The sequence below is a fragment of the Pinus tabuliformis genome, chromosome 4_1, assembly GCF_031772625.1.
Source record: "Pinus tabuliformis cultivar Carrire ecotype Pingquan chromosome 4_1, CPIR1, whole genome shotgun sequence".
NCBI lineage: Eukaryota > Viridiplantae > Streptophyta > Pinopsida > Pinales > Pinaceae > Pinus > Pinus tabuliformis.
In genome coordinates, this window is record NC_142303.1 from 414,430,921 (window position 1) to 414,453,320 (window position 22,400).

Here is a 22,400-nt window from a genome sequence, read left to right on the forward strand (position 1 = left end):
TTTCTGTAACTTACGAAATTTCAATTTGATGCTCAAAGAGATAGTTATGATGATTTTCCCCAGGTCACTTGTTTGGGATGTAATTCGGGAGCTTGCTGAAACCCTAAATTTGTTGGACTATATCTCTGAAGATATATTGAAACAAGATTTGAAATTTGGGCCTGAGCTTCCCCACGATTTCATCTCAAATGGGTTTCAATTTTAGAGTTTTCAACTTTGTAGAAAACAAATTATAGTGAAAATTCCACAATGACCTGTTTGAGATGAAATTATGGAGCTTGCAAAAACCATAACTTCCTCAGATCATATCTCCGAAAAGGTAGCGAGACAAGATCTTAAATTTAGACCCAAGGTTCATAACGTATCTTTCTCAAATGGGTTTTTGTTTTAGCTTCTAAAACTGCATAGTGAAAACGTTATAGTGAAAATACCACGATGACCTATTTGGAGCAGCGAAACCCTAGAATCCAAAGCTCTAATACCAAATGTTATGAAACTAGCTCACAAAAAGATAGAAAAGAAAGATAAATGCCTTAGAATTCAACCTCTTCGAGGGGGAAACCTCCTTTAAATTACACAAATGAACAATTCTTGGATGATGCAAATGACAAGACCTCCTTTCTATATATAGGAGTTTAAGGGGTCATAATATAATAAGAGCCAACATAACAATAATAATGTAAGGGACAATAATAAAAATATGGGGACTACATGGGCACAACAATATAATAAGTGGGTTGCACTAATAACAATAATTGGTTACACTAGTAGTATAGGTACCTAACACTATGTGTCAGTTAAGGAAGTGGAACTGATGGAACACATCCCTTAGACCTTCCACATCAGCAATAGAATTGCTAGGATCCATCCTAACCACTCATGTAACCATCCCTTGAGACCAAATGAAGTTTTAATGCATCAAACCCTTGGATGCTCTCTTGATATGGACCAGGGTGCATCTAGGAGGCTCCAGACGCTCCCACAACAAGGGCAAGAGAGCATCCAGGGACATTTTCCCCAGTGTCGTGCCCGCAACTCCAGAATTTGTGCCGCTTTTTCAGGCCCAGAGCCCAGATCAATGCCCAGAACTCAATGACACCTTTAGAAATGAATTTACACAACTTAACAATGAAACATTTGTAAGAACATGAACAAGGACTAGATTGAACCTCTACTAGGCATGCCAGGAATTTTATCAAACATGTCACAAACAAGAAAGCTACAGGTCTTAACAGGAGAACTGAGCATATGGGTCTTATACTTATATGATAATCACTAAGAAGTCTTGGCTTGATGGGCCCTGACCCAGGTTCAGCGTTAATTAGCCAAGAAAATCCCTACACTACTTGCCCTTTCAGCATTAATCCGCGGAGCGCAGACTGAAGTCTCACTTGAAGCAGTATGGAGGGATGCAGGAACCAAGTTTCCGCACCCATAGATGGTAGTGATTTTGTTTAATACCCTAAACCTTCCTTAGCGTAGGTTGATAAGCCTTTTAGGGCTTATCAATATACTCCTCTTATTCATCCTTTAGACCTCCGCAAAGGTCTACGATCATCCTTCACATACCCTAGATAGACGGATCAGACACTTACGTGCCTCTGTAATTATCCTTACTTCCGTTTTACCCATATTAGCTTAAGTATTGAATAACTTCAACATGCATTAAGATAATCTTTGTGTAAATAGATATTCTCACTTGCGTTCATATAACAAAGCAAAAAATATGGATTCGTGCATCAATACAAAATTAAAACATAAACCAAGTATTCATAATCATATGCATTTATAAGAGAAGTAAAATAGATCATACACACATAATTCTAGAATAATTCTCTTTGTTTATGGTTCAGATCTTCTTTACAGACTCTAACCGCCCTGCACACACAGCTACAGGGGTTCATGCACTCAGCTGCGGACTTCTACTCTAGGCTTATGTGCACACAGTTACAGAGCCTGTTCCTACGTTAATACTCTTCGCTTTTAGCTCTCACATACCCATTACATTAGTGACTCAAAAAATATCAAGACTCAACTAAACTGTCTTAAACTCTTCTAAGACTTCCCTTTTTATACAATCCCATGGTCTGTAGACCATGGGCGGATCTCTTAAAGGCGACACGAGTTACATAAAAGAAGGGAAAAATCCCTTGTGGGCTCTTTACATATTTGTGCTCTATGGCCACAAAATGTAGAGAATTTGTACTTCTTATACAAAAACTTGGGCTTTCTGCCCCAAAACATAAGCTGTTACCCCAAAAAATGACCCTAGGGGACCTATTGCCAACAAGCCCCTATTATAGACATATTTGGAAACTGCAACCCCAATCATACATGTCCATAAACCAAGGGATTCTAAGTCCCTAAAAGTGTTGTTTCATACCCTAAAGGAGCAAGGTCAGCTGATTACATCATCTCCCAGAATTTCACCATGAAAAACTACTCAGAACTGGTCAAAGTAGGACCATATAGACTGCCCAGTGCTAAGGGTGCGATGCATCTCACCTGCCACATGTAAAAAGTATAATGCATACTAGAAAACCCTTCTATAGGGTGCGATGAGGGAGAGAAGACAAATGGCACAAGCAGTTTGCTAGGTGGAGACCCTGAGAATCTTCTAGAAGCTACTCATTTGACACTTGCCTCTCTGAGTTCGCCCAGGGATGAGTAAGAGATCTAAAATCTCCAAATGGAACCAAGAACTATCAGTGAAATGCCACCAATAAAAATGGCAGAAGCTGACTCACTCTCCTGAAAAACATCTATATATGGATCCCTCATCCAAGAGATCAAAAGGCTGGAATTTTGTAATTTGCAAGGAAGTGTTGTTGGTTTCTCTTTGAACACATTGTTGGGTGATCTTGCTTTGTATGAGGTGAAGAGGGATTTCATGCTGGGAGGATGGCACTAGCTCAGACCAAGTGGTTGTAATCCTCTCTTCTAATACTTCTATCAATAAAGCTATTTGAGTTTTCCTCCATATTCTTATATATCTCTAAATATTGTGTTGATATATGCATTTGTATGGTCAATATATATCTGATCCTATGTTGTTTACAATGATATATCTCTATGTTTTGATGGTATTATGCTGCTTTGACTCTACTGATGTTCTCTGAAGCGGGACAAGTAAGGAAGGAGTGGCGAGATTCTGTCAAAGGGGAAAGGAAACAAGCAAGGAGCCAAGCGAAAGACTGAGGTTGGTACTCTCTGCTTCTTTTTCATCTATCTCTCATAAAGGAAAACACAAGTGACTTTAGTTTGTTTGTTTCTAAGATAGCTACCCATCTTAGTGGGACTAGCAATTTTGAATAAACACTAGTTTTCCCGATAACAAAATGGTGACTCCACTGCGGAGCGGTTAGTTTGATTGCTTGTCTCTTTTTTTTTTATTCATAAACCACAGACGAAGCCTAAAGTCAAGCCAGCTAGCCTTCGAACTGCATTTTCTATGCAAGTGCAAAGTAGATCAACGTTGCTTTAGTAAATCTCTGGGTTTGTTTATGAACTGAAAAACTAACTTGCAAACATTCTAAAGGCCCTAGAGGTAGCTCAAGTAACCTCATTAGATCAGCTCTATACTTTGTATTTACTGACTATCATTAGCTTAGCCTAAATCCCTTAACTAAACTGCAAACTATGACCAAAAACCAAGTTAAAGTCTGGTTCCTGGTCCATCGCACCCTCTCCTTTAGGTACACTGATGCATTGCACCTCCTATGTGTAGTAGGTGAGATGCATCCCTATTTCCCTGTGTTACAGGTGCGATGATAAGGTAAGACTGTTTCTACCTCCAGATTTTGGTTTTTTCTTCACTGTCTTCAGTTTTATTCAGGAGTTTTTCTATCTATGATCAATAGACCATTGTTGAAACCCCCTTCCTTGGCATCATTCAGCTTCCATTGTACAAACATTTGTGAATGTTTTTATGTATTTTTTGCCATTCACAGTTCTCATTTACAAAATAGTAGCTTAATCGAACTGTTGTCTTTTGATTTGAAAGTGTCGCAAGTGTCGTTTTTATTCAAAGAAAATAATCCTTCTCTTTTTGATAGTTGATTACACTATTACTCTTGTATTTGATCTGAATTTATAGAAGTGTCAAAAGCAGTTTTCAATTCAAAATTGCAAAGTGTCGTCTTCATAGAAAATTTTAGGGGCCAATGTTCGCCCTTTGGCGAAATTAAGGGGTTTTAAGTTTTTAGTGAGTGAATATTTTGTATCATAGTACATTTTTACAAATCACCTCAAATAGCCCACCTTATTTTAAGGGAGAGGGTAAAAAAGGTAACTTTCGCCCTTGAAATTAGGAGTTACAACATTCCATTTGCCCATTTTCAAGAATAGGTTTTATTTAAGTGAATCCATTCGCCCATTTTCAAGAATAGATTTTATTTAAGTGAATCCTATGGGCCAAAGGCCCAAATACCATATTTATAAAAGAGGTATGGTAAATTAATAAACATATAACTAAATGAGAGGTATGGTAAATAAATAAAACATTTTTTATATTTACTCCATAAGTCACCTTATATAAATGCAAGGGTGTAAACAAATAAAAATATAAGTAAAGTGGAGGTATGGTAAATAAATAAAAATATAAATAAACTAGATGCATGGTAAATAAATAAAACCTCTTTTTATATTTAGTTCATGACCCTCGTTCTATTTATTAAGGCTCAAGAAAGAGGTTTTATTTAAGTGAATCCTATGGGCCAAATACCATATTTGTAAAAGAGGTATGGTAAATTAATAAAAATATAAATAAATGAGAGGTATGGTAAACAAATAAAACATTTTTTTATATTTACTCCATAAGTCACCTTATATTTATGAACACTCAAAAAATGAGTTATATTTAGGTGAAACCTATGGGCAAAATACTATGGGACAAATACCATGGACTAGATTGTTATTAATACCATGCAAAAAAACATTATTAAGCCTAATATTAGTATTAATAAAAATAAAAATGGCACATGGTATTGATCCATGGTATTCACCTAAAATGTAGCCTATTTAAATGGGGGAATTAAGCCATCATAGATCCATCTTTACTCTTGATCTACTAACCCCCAAGAGGTATCAAATATCTTGATATGCAAACTAGCATAGAGTGAAAAAATATTTGATCCAATCAAGAGTAAAAATGGATGCTGTAATTTAATGTATGTTAAACATTGTAGCTTAGTTAAAATAAAAAATAAAATAAAATTCAACTATTAATTTTAATAATTTTTATAAATTACTAATAGTAATTTTTAAGCTCCAGGTTTACGATAACCCATGGTAATACCATGGTATTCATGTGAGCATATACTATTTAAAGGGGAAGTTCTATCATCTTAGATCCATCTTAATTCTGGTTCTACCAAGTGCTCAGAGGGATAAATAGATTTCATCCCCCTAAGAGTGGTAGATGTGGAGTTAAGATGGATATAGGTTGGTTTTTATGATAATGAAGATATTAAATAGACTTAGGAAATTATATTGTAAAAGCATCTTAAGGTGAATGGTTAAAGCATAGACATTGGACAAGTATATTTGTATACTTCTATTTTAAACTGAAACAAATCCAGGGCTAAAAGGAATGGATTGATTGCACTAGTCATCCTTCTATAACTTTCCAACATATGCTGGAGTAAACAGATTGTAATTTGGGTAATTTTTCTAATTGCAAACAAGAACATACTTGTGTATTAGCAGGGTGGTTACGAGGTCCCTAGAAGTGATGAATTTGATTTTTTCTTGGTTTTATTTATAGTATTAGGTTTTTTCTCATGCTTTTTGTGAATGGCACAGGTGAATTTTATCCTACACCCACTAGGTTATCGATATGTAATTTCGGTAATTTTGATTTCAAAAGATATTTTAAAGAAATGCAATGATTTCATTTGTGTATTCAATAAACACAAGATTTTATAATTGAGTAAAATATTCACCATACCTGGTGAGAGATTCACCAAAAAATTATATATACATATCATATTATTGATAAAATCGCCTTCCATCTTTCCTATATACCATGGAGATTCGCCCATTTATTATACATGTAAATTTGGGGGGGTTCTTAAAATTTTCCCTGGTCGTCTTGCCTTCCTGTCGTTTTTTGAAAAGAAAATCGTTAGTATTATCACTTTGAAAGAAGAGATAATTCAGATTTGTATTTAGCATTCTTTTTGTCATTCACACATTAAGAAAGCAGAAAACAAATACATGCACGTGCATTTGCATTTAGACTACTTGTTGATTTTGATTTAGGACAGTGCATCTAGTGCGTGCTCTCTGCTCTATGTTGAAAGGATTTCATTTCTCTGTCCTTAGTAGCTAGGATTTTCATTGCAAAAAAGAAGAGTAAACGATTGTTTATCATCTTAGATTGCATATTTAGGAGTTGTATATCTATATCACGCGGTGAACCTTAAAGGCAAAATTCTTAAGAAAGATAAACTGTAAAATTAATTCAATGAACATAAAAATGCTTTGGAACCTAACACACAACATCTAGAAGTCTAGGCTAGAGACGTATTCCAGCGTCGTAAAGCCTGGTAACTGTCGCTTTCATCGTAGGTTGGGTGATTCCTCCTCTTTGAGATGACAAGTGCCAGTACAGACTTGTGCTCCCACGTACCATCAAGTATATATTGGGAGAGCACAATAGGCTATATACTCTATCCTTAGGAAGCCGTGTCTGCCACCCTATCGAACACAATGCATTGAACACAACATTCGGGAAGATTGACTACCGTACCATAAAAAGTATTCTGTAGTTTTGCGATTGGTTTGGTAATCCCTCTGTCTAGATTTCTAGAGTAGTCTCTTTCGTTCCTTTTCAGATTCCTTAAAGGAAAAGGTCCATCTGAGCACTTGTCACTTCAGGCTCATTAAAAATTGAAGGTGACTAGAGTCATCTTTAGCTTTTTCTCGACTCTTAAAAAGTGAAAAAGCAAGTTGTGTCAAAGTGTCTAAAATTCATTTAATACGGAATAACATTTTCCCCTCTTATTTTGAGTTGATCAAATAATCCGCAATCGTGGAAGAAATTCAATCAAAACCCCATCGTTTGTGGAAACTGACCATTCAGCCATCTTTGACTTCAGAAACGAAACCATTCCGGGCCAAGCGGACTCATTTAACTGGCTCAAAGTCTCCTGGTTTGTTTGAAACTTGTGTTTCAACATCCTCTGAGACTCCAGTTACTCCAATAATTTCTGGTATCCCTACCTCTATAGAAGAAGTTCCGCAGTTACAAGAGGACATTAGAACTAATCCTAGTGTAATAGTAAACACTTCCATGCTTGAAACAGCTCCATCTAGGGTTGTTTCTGAAGGTGTTACCCCTCGAGCATCTATCGCTGCAGAATCTATACCTTCTTTGGCACCAGAAATATTCTATGGATTTGACGGTCTGCCCCTTCGACCTAGATTGATTACTATAGAAGAGATTATGGAGGATCTTCCATCCAGTACTCCATCGCATATTGGAACTGGGATCCACCTATATCCTTCTACTCTAGAAGTTAGAACCCCTTCATCGCAAGTTCCTGTAGAATTGCTGGAAAGTCTTTTGGATAGACTTGATATGTTTGAACAACCATCGAAATCTAGGACTGTGTCATCTAATACAGTAGTAGCAGAACCTCCTGCCACCACTCCAACAATGTTCGCTGGCATACCATCTGTCCCAACTAGCTCTCAACCACTAGAGGGAGTCCACCCAGGGACTGTTTCGACAGTATGGTCTGTTCCCGTTTGTTTGTCTGGAATAATATCTGGAATTTCTTATGTTGAATCTCAGCAAATTGATCCTTGACAACGGTATCAATTTGGGCAATCTGGTTTCCAAACACCAATAATTCCTTTGAGCACTGGACTGCCATCGTATGGGGGGCAGTATGCCCTTTCATTGTTCCCTCCGAGGGGACAACCATATGGGAGTTCTCAACCAAATTCGGGTCAAATGGAATCACATCCAGTGGTTGGGTACCAATATTGTCTCAACAACCAAGATTTTTATGCTCAATGCAACCGAGTCTACATGTGTCGAATATCCCCACTACACCAGTTATTTTGATGGTGTCACAAGTACAAGCATTGCCTGTTGTATGCCAACCTCAAGTTTCTCAGGTCGTATTACAACAGCCTCTTGTCTCCATGGCACAACCACAATCGTCAGTTGGTGGCTCTTTAGCTGAAGCGACTCAGGCTCAAATGGGTACTATTACCCATCATCTTGGTCAAACATCCAGTATTGGGCAACAGCAAATGGTTTCAGAACCATGGCTGGTACAACATCAACAACCACAATTCTAGCAAGTGTACCAAGGACCTGAGCAACAAAGCTTTGCAAGTCAAGGGCAGTCGTATATTCAAAACGATTATTATCAATCGTCCCACATTGGTTATTCCCAACAACCTTATCAAAGTTATCAACATCAAACGCATTATGCTGGTATGCAAAGACCCACTGCTCAGGCAATCCCATCTTATCCTGGGTATGCCTCGCCAAACCTGAATCAACAGTTGCCCTTCGTGGTGACATTAGAGTTACCAGATCTAAATCGGCTAACAAACGATCCAATTGCTTATGCCCCTTGGTGGCCGGCGATTCATCATAAACTTCCGTAAGATATTCCTAAATTTAATGGAAATCCGAGTGAAGATCTGTCAAATCATGTGATGACCTTTCATCTATGGTGTTCCTCCAACACTGTAAATGATGATTCGATTAGGCTTTACCTTTTTCGGCGAACGTTAACTGGTCTGGTAGCAAAATGGTACATCAAATTGACTAGAGCTTCGTTTGATAACTTCAGCACCCTTGCCACCACCTTTTTAACCCATTTTCAGTTACCAATAAGGTACGAAACAGGAACAGAGCTTCTTGCCAATTTCAAGTAGATGACGGCCACTCACATATCTGATCATATTCATGAGTGGTGACGTCGTCGTAGAATGGTAAAAACATATGTTACTAATTAGCTACTAGCTGAATGGTTATTAAGTCATTGTTGCCTTCTATTACAGAAGATGTGGCAAAGGGAGGAGTTGTCACTGAAGAGAAAGTCATTGCTCATGTGCAATATTTAGACTTGATCTATACTCAGTCTGGCACACTCTATGATAAAAGCCCTAACACTCCCTGACCAGAATTTTCCATTGCTCCTCCTCCTAAATCAAACAAAGACTCTCATGCCAGCGATGGCGTGATAGGTACGACAAACATGAAATCGAGAAAGGCTACATCTAAGAAAGCCCGTAAGGCTTCTGGTCAAGATGCAAATGAAGAACTTCTAGCCTTGGAGGTTAATTCCGTGTCGACTGACAAAGGCAGAGAACCAAAGCAACTAGGGGGCAAGAAGAAAGGGAAGAGAAAAGAGAAGAATCAGGATGATTCATCTCCTAAAAAATCTTCTGCAAACCCTTCTAGGCAGAAGAAACCTAGTCAGTCATGCCTCATATGAGATTAGGACCATTTGACGAGAGACTGTCCATATAGAGCTGAGGTTAAGAAAATCTTTAAAAATTCAAGAACTTCAGCAGTATTGACTAACCCATTTCTGAACCCAGGAACCAATCTAGTTTCTAGCGACAATGCTTCCCCATCCCAAGTGCTTATGTTGTCCATTTCAAAACAACAAAATGATGCTTTGATATCGACAAGGAACAAAGATTACGGGAATCCACAGTTGTCGAACAACAAGGCTACTAATCAACCTAGTAGTTCGACAACAACTTCGACCAAAGTTGTGCCACCCATCATTCCTGAGCTAACGATAAAGCCGCCAAAGGGAGTAGTACACAAATCGACATTTAATCCTCGTGCCAGAGTGGCACAAAATTATAATATAGTAGAGGACCTGGCCCAATCACCATCCGCTATGTCGACACTTGAAGTACTGCAAAATTGCCCCTCCCAAAAGCAAGCTCTATTATCAGCAATAGGTGGGATTGACCCAGCAGATTCCAATCTTGTGGCCTTTAATCATAAAGGATATGAACCTCAGTTACCAGCTCAACTCGCTTTCCTCATTCAAGTGAAAGCCCTCAACAAAACTATTCATCGAACAATTATTGATGAGGGGACATCTACATGTATTATGTGAATGAGTTGCTGGAAAAATTTAGGATCACCACCCTTGTCACGATCATCAATGACGTTAAAAGCATTCAATGGATGAACATACACTCCATATCGAATTTTGAGTAACTTGCAAGTTGAACTGGGGGAAAAAATAGTAGAAATAGATGTTGAGGTGATCGATGGAAATCTTGATTATAACATCCTACTGGGAAGGCCTTGGATTTATGCAATGGCTGCTGTTGTGTCAACCTACTTCAAAAATATTGCATTCCCTTTTGAAGGAGGGATTATGATCATTGACCAACAAACCTTTCTCCCCAACAGTTCACAAGTTATGGGAAGCATCCCGATGATCCACGAAAGCTCTTAATTGCTTCAAAATATCGGAGTAGGCCTACTAAAAGACCCTACATTGATGGGTACTTTTTCCCTACCGCCTCCAAACAACCTGGCAGAAGTGGCCACGGTGGGAACCTGCAATATGGTATCTTCCATACAGAAGATGTCCAAACATGATATTAGCATGGATCATCACCAGGTATTGCCTCCAAGCCTAATAGAGATATTATAGCAATCAATGTTCTCGGCATGGGAGGCAAACCCCAATGAATGCTCATCAAGCGTTTGGGTAGATAGGTCAAAGGAATATGGTACCCCTTCGGATCCTTAGTCACATGTACATTCTACAGATGAAGGAATTGTTCAGTCAATGATCATAGAAGGGGCACCATGCGAAGATTACCACCATCGTTCCCATCTTCCAGATTACAACAAAGATTACTCCAACGACCTTAATCATCCTTCAGTTTTTGATTTTCTATCAAATACTATAAATATGGTGGATTCAGAGGATAGTTCATTGACTGGTGTCAACCTCGTTGAAAAATGAAACCAAGGATCTGAGTAGAAATCCTTGTCTTGTGTCAAGCTCGTTAAAAAATGAAACAAGCCTGAGCAAAGTTCCAAGTCGAGTCTTTCCAAGATCTCAAAAGTGAACCTTCATTCCATCGACCTCGTTGAAAGCAATGAAGCTTGGGGGGCATGCACCTCGATTTGTGTCACTATGCTAGGGGCATGCGAACTTATAACAAGCATAGTTTTTCATTTCAAGCTTGTGTAAACATGAAACCGAATACGAGCAATGTTTCCACAAAGTTCAAGCTCATTAAAAAATAAACCTAGCCACGAGCAGTTTTACGCAAAGTTCAAGCTTGTTAAAAAATAAACCTAGCAATGAGCATATGTTCCACCAGAGTTCAAGCTCATTAAAAAATGAACCCGCCTCTGGTAATAACCATTGAGATCGAATTATTATCAGCTTTTGAGCCTTGGTCATGTTCTTACCATCACCTCCACTCTTTTTTAGCCGATCATATTCCTCCATTTGATTGTTTACCCCTTTTGAGGAACAGCTGCGATGCGTGATTTTGTTAGCCATCTTCTTAAAAATACCATGATTAGAAAGTTCCAACCCTTACCTGGAACCAGCTACTACCTGAATGTATCACTCGTTCCTCAAAAAGCGAGTCTCCTTTAAGCTCTTTTCATCGGATTCGTAAAATATGAAAAGATTACCGAGAAATTGGCCTCTCCAGCTCATTAAAGTGATTGAAAGTGCCATCACTCCTCTAGATTTTAATCTTTTTGGACCTGAGGGATTATTACACAAAAAGATCGAGCGTTTGTCTTGTTCGGCTCGTTAAAACTATTGAAAAGTCATCCCTTTTGCATTGTTTTATACTTTTTCTGACTTAGGGGATTATACTACGAAAAAGGAATATTGGAGTTTCCTTTTTGTTCCTTTTCAGACTCTCTAAAATTGAAAAGGACCGAGTTATCCTTGTCGTTAAACTTGTTAAAACAATAGCGACAAACTTTTCCATTCAGACAAGAGTGAGTTTCACTGTCACTAGGCTCGTTAAAACATATCGATGGGTTTCCCCGAAGGGAAAACTATAGAACAAGCATATGTTATCCTCCTCAAGCTTGACAAAAATAAAGAGGTACTGGTCAGAAATGACTGGGGAAAATTGGGAAGAAAACTTGAGGAAACTTTATTGGTAGCAGGTCGCTCTTGAACATGACACTTTCACTCCATCACCATGATTGAGTCGGGTTGGGTTATTTTGTTCATCGGTCACATCACCATTGGTCCACTGTACCATCCACTTTTGGGGTTAACACTACCAATCCATTTCAGTGTCGCCGATACGTTCAAAAGAAGTCGCTCAGAGAATTCACTTACCCATCTTGTGTCTCATCCGTTGCAATACCTTCATGCTTCATTCTTTCATGACCGCCACCTTGAACCTTGCATCATCAGATCGTTTTCACCTCTACAAAATCATTTGCTCCATTCTATGTCATAGATGTGGGATTCATTAATGCCCTCCTACGATAGGTCACTTCTTGTCGACATCAACTCATTATCTAAGAAGCTGACCTAGGAACAACCCTTTCAGTTCTTTGAAGCTTGCATGCCTCAATGGCAAGTTTCTCACTTCCGGTGATAGGTTTACATCAATGGCCTTCGACCGAAAGATTTCACTTGGTGTTCAACATCAACTCATGTATTCACACCACATGAATTGTATTGTAGTACCTTGAGGGTCATCATGATCATCGGTGATTCCTCTCATGCCTGTTAACAACTTACATCCTTGGCTGGTAATCAAGTGATGTCTTTCCATGTTGGACATCAGGACATCTTTTCACATGGACCGACTTGTACTTTCAGGCGAAGATTGAACGAGTTTTGAAGACCCTGGATCTAGTTTCATCCATCCGGGCTGTGATATGTTCAGGAGAATAAAGACATCAAATGTACATCATTGCTGCACAAATAATCATCCAAACTAAGGGATGACGGCTCTACCAGAATCATCAGTCTGCACACAGGCGGTTGTCTGTCCTATGTACATGAGAGTGAATTTATCAAAGCTGAGCATTGCAATGCCCGCCTCAGCTAGATCATGAAAATATTATGAAGATAATGTATTGTATTGTACCTTATTATAGGTCACCTTCCAGTTCAAAAAACCTCAGATCCTCATTATAAAGCATTTCACCCGACATCAAAAAGGATTTACGACCTCATGCTTTAGGGGGCAACTGTTATAGACATATTTGGGCACTGCAACCCCAATCATACATGTCCATAAACCAAGGCCTTCTATGTCCCTAAAAGTGTTTTTTCATACCCTAAAGGAGCAAGGTCAGTTGATTAGATCATCTCCCAGAAGTTCTCCATGAAAAACTACTTAGAACTGGTCAAAGTAGGACCATACAGACTGCGCAGTGCTAAGGGTGTGATGCATCTCACTTGCCACATGCAAAAAGTGCAATGCATACTACAAAACTCTTCTATAGGGTGCGATGGGCGAGAGCAGACAAATGGCACAAGCAGTTTGCTAGGTGGAGACCCTGAGAATCTTCTAGAAGCTGCTCATTTGACACTTGCCTCTCTGAGTTTGCCCAGGGATGAGTAAGAGATCTAAAATCTCCAAATGGAACCAAGAACTATCAGTGAAATGACACTAATCAAAATCCCAGAAGCTAACTCACTCTCCTGAAAAGCATCTATATATGGATCCCTCATCCAAGAGATCAAAAGGCTGGAATTTTCTAATTTGCAAGGAAGTGCTATTGGTTTCTCTTTGAAGACATTGTTGGGTGATCTTTCTTTGTAAGAGGTGAAGAGGGCTTTCATGCTGGGAGGATGGCACTGGGTCAGACCAAGTGGTTGTAATCCTCTCTTCTAATACTTCTATCAATAAAGCTATTTGAGTTTTCCTCCATATTCTTGTATATCTCTGAATATTGGGTTGATACATGCATTTGTATGGTCAATATATATCTAATCCTATGTTGTTTATAGTGATAGATCTCTATGCGTTGATGGTATTATGCTGCTTTGATTCTACAGGTGTTCTCTGAAGCAGGACAAGTAAGGAAGGAGTGGCGAGATTCTGTCAAAGGGGAAAGGAAACAAACAAGGAGCCAAGCGAAAGACTGAGGTTGGTACTCTCTTCTTCTTTCTCATCTATCTCTCGTAAAGGAAAACACAAGTGACTTTAGTTTGTTTGTTTCTAAGATAGCTACCCATCTTAGTGGGACTAGCAGTTGTGAACAGACACTAGTTTTCCCGATAACAAAATGTCAACTCCACTAGGGAGTGATTAGTTTGATTGCTTGTCTCTATTTGTTTAATTCATAAACCACAGACGGAGCCTGAAGTCAAGCCAGCAAGCGTTCGAACTGCATTTTCTATGCAAGTGCAAAGTAGATCAACGCTGCTTCAGTCAATCTCTGGGTTTGTTTATAAACTAAACAACTCACTTGCAAACATCCTAAAGGCCCTAGAGGTAGCTCAAGTAACCTCATTAGATTAGCTCTATACTTTGTATTTACTGACTATCGTTAGCTCAACATAAATCCTTGAACTAAACTACAAGCTATGACCAAAAACCAAGTTAAAGTCTCGTTCCTGGTCCATCGCACCCTCTCCTTTAGGCACACTGGATGCAACACACCTCCCATGTGTAGTAGGTGAGATGCATCCCTGTTTCCCTACGTTACAGGTGTGATGATCAGGTAAGACTGTTTCTGCCTCCAGATTTTGGTTTTTTCTTCACTGTCTTCAGTTTTATTCAGGAGTTTTGCTGTCTATGATCAGTAGACCATTGTTGAAACCCCCTTCACTGGCATCATTTAGCCTCCATTGTACAAAGATTTGTGAATGTTTTTATGTATTTTTCACCATTCACAGTTCTCATTTACAAAATAGTAACTTAATCGAACTGTCGTCTTTTGATTTGAAAGTGTCGCAAGTGTCATTTTTAGTCAAAGAAAATAATCCTTCTCTTTTTGATAGTCGATTACACTGTTGCTCTTGTATTTGACCTAAATTTATAGTATTTCAAGTGTCAAAAGTAGTTTTCAATTCAAAATTGCAAACTGTCGTCTTGCCTTCCTGTCATTTTTTGAAAAGAAAATTGTTAGTACTATCGCCTTGAAAGAAGAGGTAATTCAGATTTGTATTTAGCATTCTTTTTGTCATTCAAACATTAAGAAAGCAGAAAACAAATACATGCACATGCATTTGCATTTAGACTGCTTGTTGATTTTGATTTAGGACAGTGCATCTAGTGTGTGCTTTTTGCTCTATGTTGAAAGGATTTCATTTCTCTTTCCTTAGTAGCTAGGATTTTCATTGCAAAAAAGAAGAGTTAACGACTGTTTATCATCTTAGATTGCATATTTAGGAGTTTTATATCTACAACACGTGGTGAACCTTAAAGGAAAACTTCTTAAGAATGATCAACTGTAAAATAAATTCAATGAACATAAAAACGCTTTGGAACCTAATGCACAACATCTAGAAGTCTACGCTGGAGACATATTCTAGTGTCATAAAGCCTAGTAATTGTCGCTTTCATCGTAGGTTGGGTGATTCCTCCTCTTTGAGATGACAAGTGCCAGCATGGACTTGTGCTCCCATGTACCATCGAGTATATATCAGGAGACCACAATAGGCTATATCATTTATCATTAGGAAGCCATTTCTGCCACCCTATCGATCGCAATGCACTGAACATAGCGTTCGGGAAGATTGACTACCATACTGTAAAAAGTATTTTGCAGTTTTGTGATTGGTTTGGTAATCCCTTTGTCTAGATTTCTAGAGTAGTCTCTTTCGTTCCTTTTTAGACTCCCTAAAGGAAAAGGTCCATCTGAGCACTTGTCACTTCAGGCTCATTAAAAATCGAAGGCGACTAGAGTCATCTTTAGCTTTTTCTCCACTCTTAAAAAGTGAAAAATCAAGTTGTGTCAAAGCATCTAAAATTCATTTAATATGGAATAACATTTTCCCCTCTTATTTTGAGTTGATCAAATAATCCACAATCATGGAAGAAAGTCAATCAAAACCCCATCGTTTGTGGAGACTGATGAGTCAACCATCTTTGACTCCAGAAACGAAACCATTTTGGGCCAAGTGGACTCATTTAACTGGGTCAAAGTCTCCTGGTTTGTTTGAAACTTGTGTTTCAACATCCTCTGAGACTCTAGTTACTCCAAAAATTTCTGGTATCCCTGCCTCTACAGAAGAAGTTTCGTAGTTACAAGAGGATGTTAGAACTGATCCTAATGTGACAATAAACACTTCCATTCCTAAAACAGCTCCATCTAGGGTTGTTTCAGAAGGTGTTACCTCTCCAACATCTGTCACTGCAGAATCTATACCTTCTCCAACACCAGAAATATTTTACGGACCTAACGGTCTGCCCCTTCCACCTGGATTGATTGCTATAGAAGAGATTACGAAGGATCTTCCATCCAGTACTCCATCGCATTTTGGAACTGGGATCCACCTATATCCTTCTACTCTAAAAGTTAGAACCCCTTGATCAGAAGTTCCTGTAGAATCACTGGGAAGTCTTTTGGATGGACTTGATATGTTTGAACAACCATCGACATCTATGACTGTGTCATCCCATACAGCGGTAGCAGAACCTCCTGCCACCACTCCGACGATGTTCGCTGGCATACCATCTATCCCAACTAGCTCTCAACTGCTAGAGAGAGTCCACCCAGGGACTGTTTTGATAGTATGGTCTGTTCTTGTTTGTCGTCTGGAATAATATCTGGAATTTCTTATGTTGAATCTCAGCAAATTGATCCTTCGCAATAGTATCAATTTGGGTAGTTCGGTCTCCAAAGACTAATAATTCCTTTGAGCACTGGACTGCCGTCATATGGGGGGTAGTATGCCCTTTCATTGTTCCCTTCGGGGGGACAACCATATGGGAATTCTCAACCAAATTTGGGTCAAATGGAATCATATCTAGTGGTTGGGTACCAATATTTCCTCAACAACCAAGATTTGTATACTCAATGCAACCAAGTCTACCTGTGTCAAATATCCCCACTACACCAGCTATTGTGACAGTGTCGCAAGTACAAGCATTGCCTGTTGTATGCCAACCTCAAATTTCTCAGGTCATATTACAACAGCCTCTTGTCTCCATGACGCAACCACAATCGCCAGTTGGTGGCTCTTTAGCTGAAGCGACTCAGGCTCAAACGGGTACTATTACCCATCATCTTGGTCAAACATCCAGTATTGGGCAATAGCAAATGGTTTCACAAACATGGTTGGTGCAACATCAACAACCGCAATTCCAGTAAGTGTACCAAGGACCTGAGCAACAAATCTTTGCAAGTAATTGGCAGCCATATATTCAAAATGGTTATTATCAATCGTCCCACATTGGTTATGCCTAGCAACCTTATCAAAGTTATTAGCATCAAATGCATTATGCTAGTATGCAAAGACCCACTGCTCAGGCAATCCCATCTTATCCTGGGTATGCTTCGCCAAACCTGAATCAAGAGTTTCCCTTCCTGGCGACATTAGAGTTACCAGATCTAAATCGGTTAACAAATGATCCAATTACTTATGCCCCTTGGTGGCCAGCAATTCCTCATAAACTTTCGTCAGATATTCCTAAATTTAATGGAAATTCAGGTGAAGATCTGTCGAATCATGTGATGACCTTTCATCTATGGTGTTCCTCCAACACTCTAAATGATGATTCGATTAGGCTTCACCTTTTTTAGCGAACATTAAATGGTCTGGCAGCAAAATGGTACATCGAATTGCCGAGAGCTTTGTTTGATAACTTCAGCACCCTTGCCACCACCTTTTTAACCCATTTTCAGTTACCAATAAGGTACGAAACAGGAACAGAGCTTCTTACCAATTTCAAGCAGATGACGGCCACTCACATATCTGATCATATTCATGAGTGGCGATGTTGTCGTAGAATGGTAAAAACATATGTTCCTGATCAACGACTAGCTGAATGGTTGATTAAGTCATTGTTGCCTTCTATTACAAAAGATGTGGCAAAGGGAGGAGTCATCACCGAAGAGCAAGTCAGTGCTCATGCGCAATATTTAGACTTGATCTATACTCAGTATGGCATGCTCTATGACAAAATCCCTAATGCTCCAAGACCAGAATTTTCTGTTCCTCCTCCTCCTAAATCAAACAAAGACTCTCATGTTGGCGATGGCGTGATAGGTACGACAAACACAAAATCGAAAAAGGCTACATCTACGAAAGCCTGTAAGGTTTCTGGTCAAGATGCAAATGAAGAACTTCTAGCCTTGGAGGTTAATGCCATGTGGACCGACAAAGGCAATGAACCAAAGAAACCAGGGGACAAGAAGAAAGGGAAGAGAAAAAAGAAGAAGTAGGACGATTCATCTCCTGAAAAATCTTCTGCAAACCCTTCTAGGCAGAAGAAACCCAGTCAGCCATACCTCATATGCGATGAGGACCATTGGACGAGAGACTGTCCAAATAAAGCTGAGGTTAAGAAAATCTTTAAAAATTCAAGAACTTCAGCAGTATTGACTGACCCATTTCTGAACCCAGGAACCAATCTGGTTGCTAGCGACAATGCTTCCCCATCCCAAGTGCTTATGTTGTCCATTTCAAAACAACAAAATGATGCTTTGATATCGACAAGGAACAAAGATTGCAGGAATCCACAGCTGTCGAACAACAAGGCTACTGATCAACATAGTAGTTTGACAACAACTTCGACCGAAGTTGTGCCACCCATCATTCCTGAGCTAACGATAAAGCCACCAAAGGGAGTAGTACACAAATCGACATTTAATCCTTGTACCAAAGCAACACAGAATTAGAATATAGTAGAGGACATGGCCCAATTGTCGTCTGCTATGTCGACACTTGAAGTACTACAAAATTGCCCCTCCCAAAAGTAGGCTCTATTATCAGCAATAGGTGGGATTGACCCAGCGGATTCCAATCTTATGGCCTTTAATCATAAAGGATATGAACCTCAGTTACTAGCTCAACTCGCTTTCCTCATTCAGTGAAAGCCCTCAACAAAACTGTTCATCGAACAATTATTGATGAGGGGGCATCTACATGTATTATGTCAATGAGTTGCTGGAAAACTTTAGGATCACCACCCTTGTCACAATCGCCAGCGACGTTAAAATCATTCGGTGGATGAACATACACTCCATATCAGATTTTGAGTAACTTACAAGTTGAACTGGGGGGCAAAACAATAAAAATAGATGTTGAGGTGATCGATGGAAATCTCGATTATAACATCCTACTGGGAAGGCCTTGGATTTATGCAATGGCCGTTGTTGTGTCAACCTACTTCAGAAAGATTGCATTCCCTTTTCAAGGAGGGATTACGATCATTGACCAACAAACATTTCTCCCCAACAGTTCACAAGTTACGGGAAGCATCCTGGTGATCCACGGAAGCTCTCAGTTGCTTTAAAATATCAGCGTAGGCCTGCTAAAAGACCCTACATTGATGGGTACTTTTTCTCTACTGCCTCCAAACAACCTGGTGGAAGTGGCCACGGTGGGAACCTATAATATGGTATCTTCCATACAAAATATTTCCGAGCATGATATTAGCATGGATCATCACCAAGTATTGCCTCCAAGCCCAATAGAGATATTGTAGCAATCAATGTTCTCGGCATGGGAGGCAAAACCCAATGAATGCTCATCAAGCGTTTGGGTAGATAGGTCAAAGGAATATGGTACCCCTTCGGATCCTTGGTCACATGTACATTCTACAAACGAAGGAATTTTTCAGTCAATGATCATAGAAGGGGCACCATGGGAAGATTACCACCATCGTTCCCATCTTTCAGATTACAATGAAGATTACTCCAATGACCTTAATCATCCTTCAATTTTTGATTTTCTATCAAATACTGTAAATACGATGGATTCAGAGGATAGTTCGTTGACTGGTGTCAACCTCGTTAAAAAATGAAACCAAGGATTTGAGCAGAATTCCTTGTCTTGTGTCAAGCTCATTAAAAAATGAAAGAAGGCTGAGCAAAGTTCCAGGTCAAGTCTTTCCAAGATCTCAAAAGTGAACCTTCATTCCATCCACCTTGATGAAAGCAATGAAGCTTGGGGGCATGCACCTTGATTTGCGTCACTATGCTGGGGGCATGTGAACTTATAACAAGCATAGTTTTTCATTTCAAGCTTGTGTAAACATAAAACCGAAGACGAGCAATTTTTCCGCCAAGTTCAAGCTCGTTCAAAAATAAACCTAGCCATGAGTAGTTTTACGCGAAGTTCAAGCTCGTTGAAAAATAAACCGAGCGATGAGCATATGTTCCACCAGAGTTTAAGCTCATTAAAAAATGAACCCACCTCTAGTAAATAACCATTGAGATGGAATTATTATCAGCTTTTGAGCCTTGGTCCTGTTCTTACCATCACCTCCACTCTTTTTTAGCCAATCATACACCTCCATTTGATTGTTTACCCGGTTTGAGGAACAGTTGCAATGAGTGATTTTGTTAGCCATCTTCTTAACACTGCAGTGATTAGAAAGTTCCAACCCTTACCTGGAACTAGCTGCTACTCGAATGTATCATTTGTTCCTCAAAAAGCGAGTCTCCTTTAAGCTCTTTTCATTGGACTCGTAAAATATGAAAAGATTGCCAAGCAATTGGCCTCTCCATCTTGATAAAGTGATTGGAAGTGCCATCCTTCCTCTAGATTTTAACCTTTTTGGACTTGAGGGATTATTACACAAAAAGATCGAGTGTTTGTCTTGTTCGGCTCATTAAAACTATCGAAAAGTCATCCCTTTCGCATTGTTTTATACTTTTTCAGACTTAAGGGATTTTACTACGAAAAAGGAATATTGGAGTTTCCTTTCTGTTTATTTTCAGACTCTCTAAAATTGAAAAGGACCGAGTTACCCTTGTTGTTAAACTCGTTAAAAAAATAGTGACAAACTTGTCTATTCAGACAAGAGCGAGTTTTACTGTCATTAGGTTCGTTAAAACATAGCGACAGGTTTTCCCGAAGGGAAAATTATAGAACAAGCATATGTTATCCTCCTCAAGCTTGACAAAAATAAAGAGGTACTGGTTAGAAATGACTGGAGAAAATTGGGAATAAAACTTGAAGAAACTTTATTGGTAGCAAGTCGCTCTTGAACATGACACTTTCACTCCATCACCATGATTAAGTTGGGTTGGGTTATTCCGTTCACCGGTCACATCACCATTGGTCCACTGTACCATCCACTTTTGGGGTTAATGCTACCAATCCATTTCGGTGTCACCAATATGTTCAAGAGAATTCGCTCAGAGAATTCACCTACCCAGCTTGTGTCTCATCTATTAGATTCCTATACCAATAGGTATCATTTCTCATGATTGACTATGGAAGTGCCAAATACGATCATCCTTTCCATTCTGCAAGGGTTCCATATTTTGTATATAGATAAAGAGAATTAAAAAATGTAAAGAGAATATGCCCTAAAAGAAAAATCAAAGGGCAAGAAGAATGAATTGGTCGACAAAAGAAAAAGAAAATGAACCCCAAAGAAAGACCAGGAAAGTGGCCAGTCAAAATGCCACTACTATCTTATTTTGTGCAAAGCAAGTTCACAAAGTGCAAACACTGTTTCATCACACTTGATGGATGGCCCAACAGTTCAATCTGGGCCAGTCCATATTTGAATTTCCTGCTATAGAATAGAGAATGAAGGTCTGTCCAAATAGTTTAAGCTTGGCAGATCACTAGCTAAGTAGAGAAGCAAAGGGTCTCAACTGCTTAATCTGAGCTCTGGAAGAAATAAAGGTAGATCTAGATAGGAGGGCAGTTAAAAGAAAAGAGCAAAATCAGGGTTTGCAAGTTCAAGTGCACCTAATCAAAAGGGAGAAAAAATGGTAGGAATTGTAGAATGGGTAAGTAGATTGAAGTTGCAGAAACAAGTCTATCAGCAGTGTCATCTCTTTCAATATGATCTACTTCATGGATATCTCTAATGCCATGGCAAAGGTGTGATGATAGATCGGATGTTGCATGTCTAACTTCCCCTCTCCTCCCTCACAACAAACACTCACTAACATCCCTTAAAGAGATTGGGATCTACTCAAAAGCTCTTAGCTTCATTCCATTTCCATCAAAGCTTAAATGAAAACTACAGGTCTGCCTGAGATCCAAAAGCCACCTTTCTTGTGTAAAAGTTTTGTTTCTCCTAACACCCTAAAGCCTAGGTGGTTAAGTTTCATACACCTAGCGCTTCTCCCTCATATTCATATTAATATTCTAACCTTACTATATAAATCCCCTATATTTCCCCTCCCCTATTATGTATAAAAATCCACAAAAACCCAAAAATATTATAAATACCCTGCCCCGGCCTAATATGGCTATAAAGTTTCTTTTGGGAGTCATTGGTCCACCTGGGACCAATAACAACCCACCATT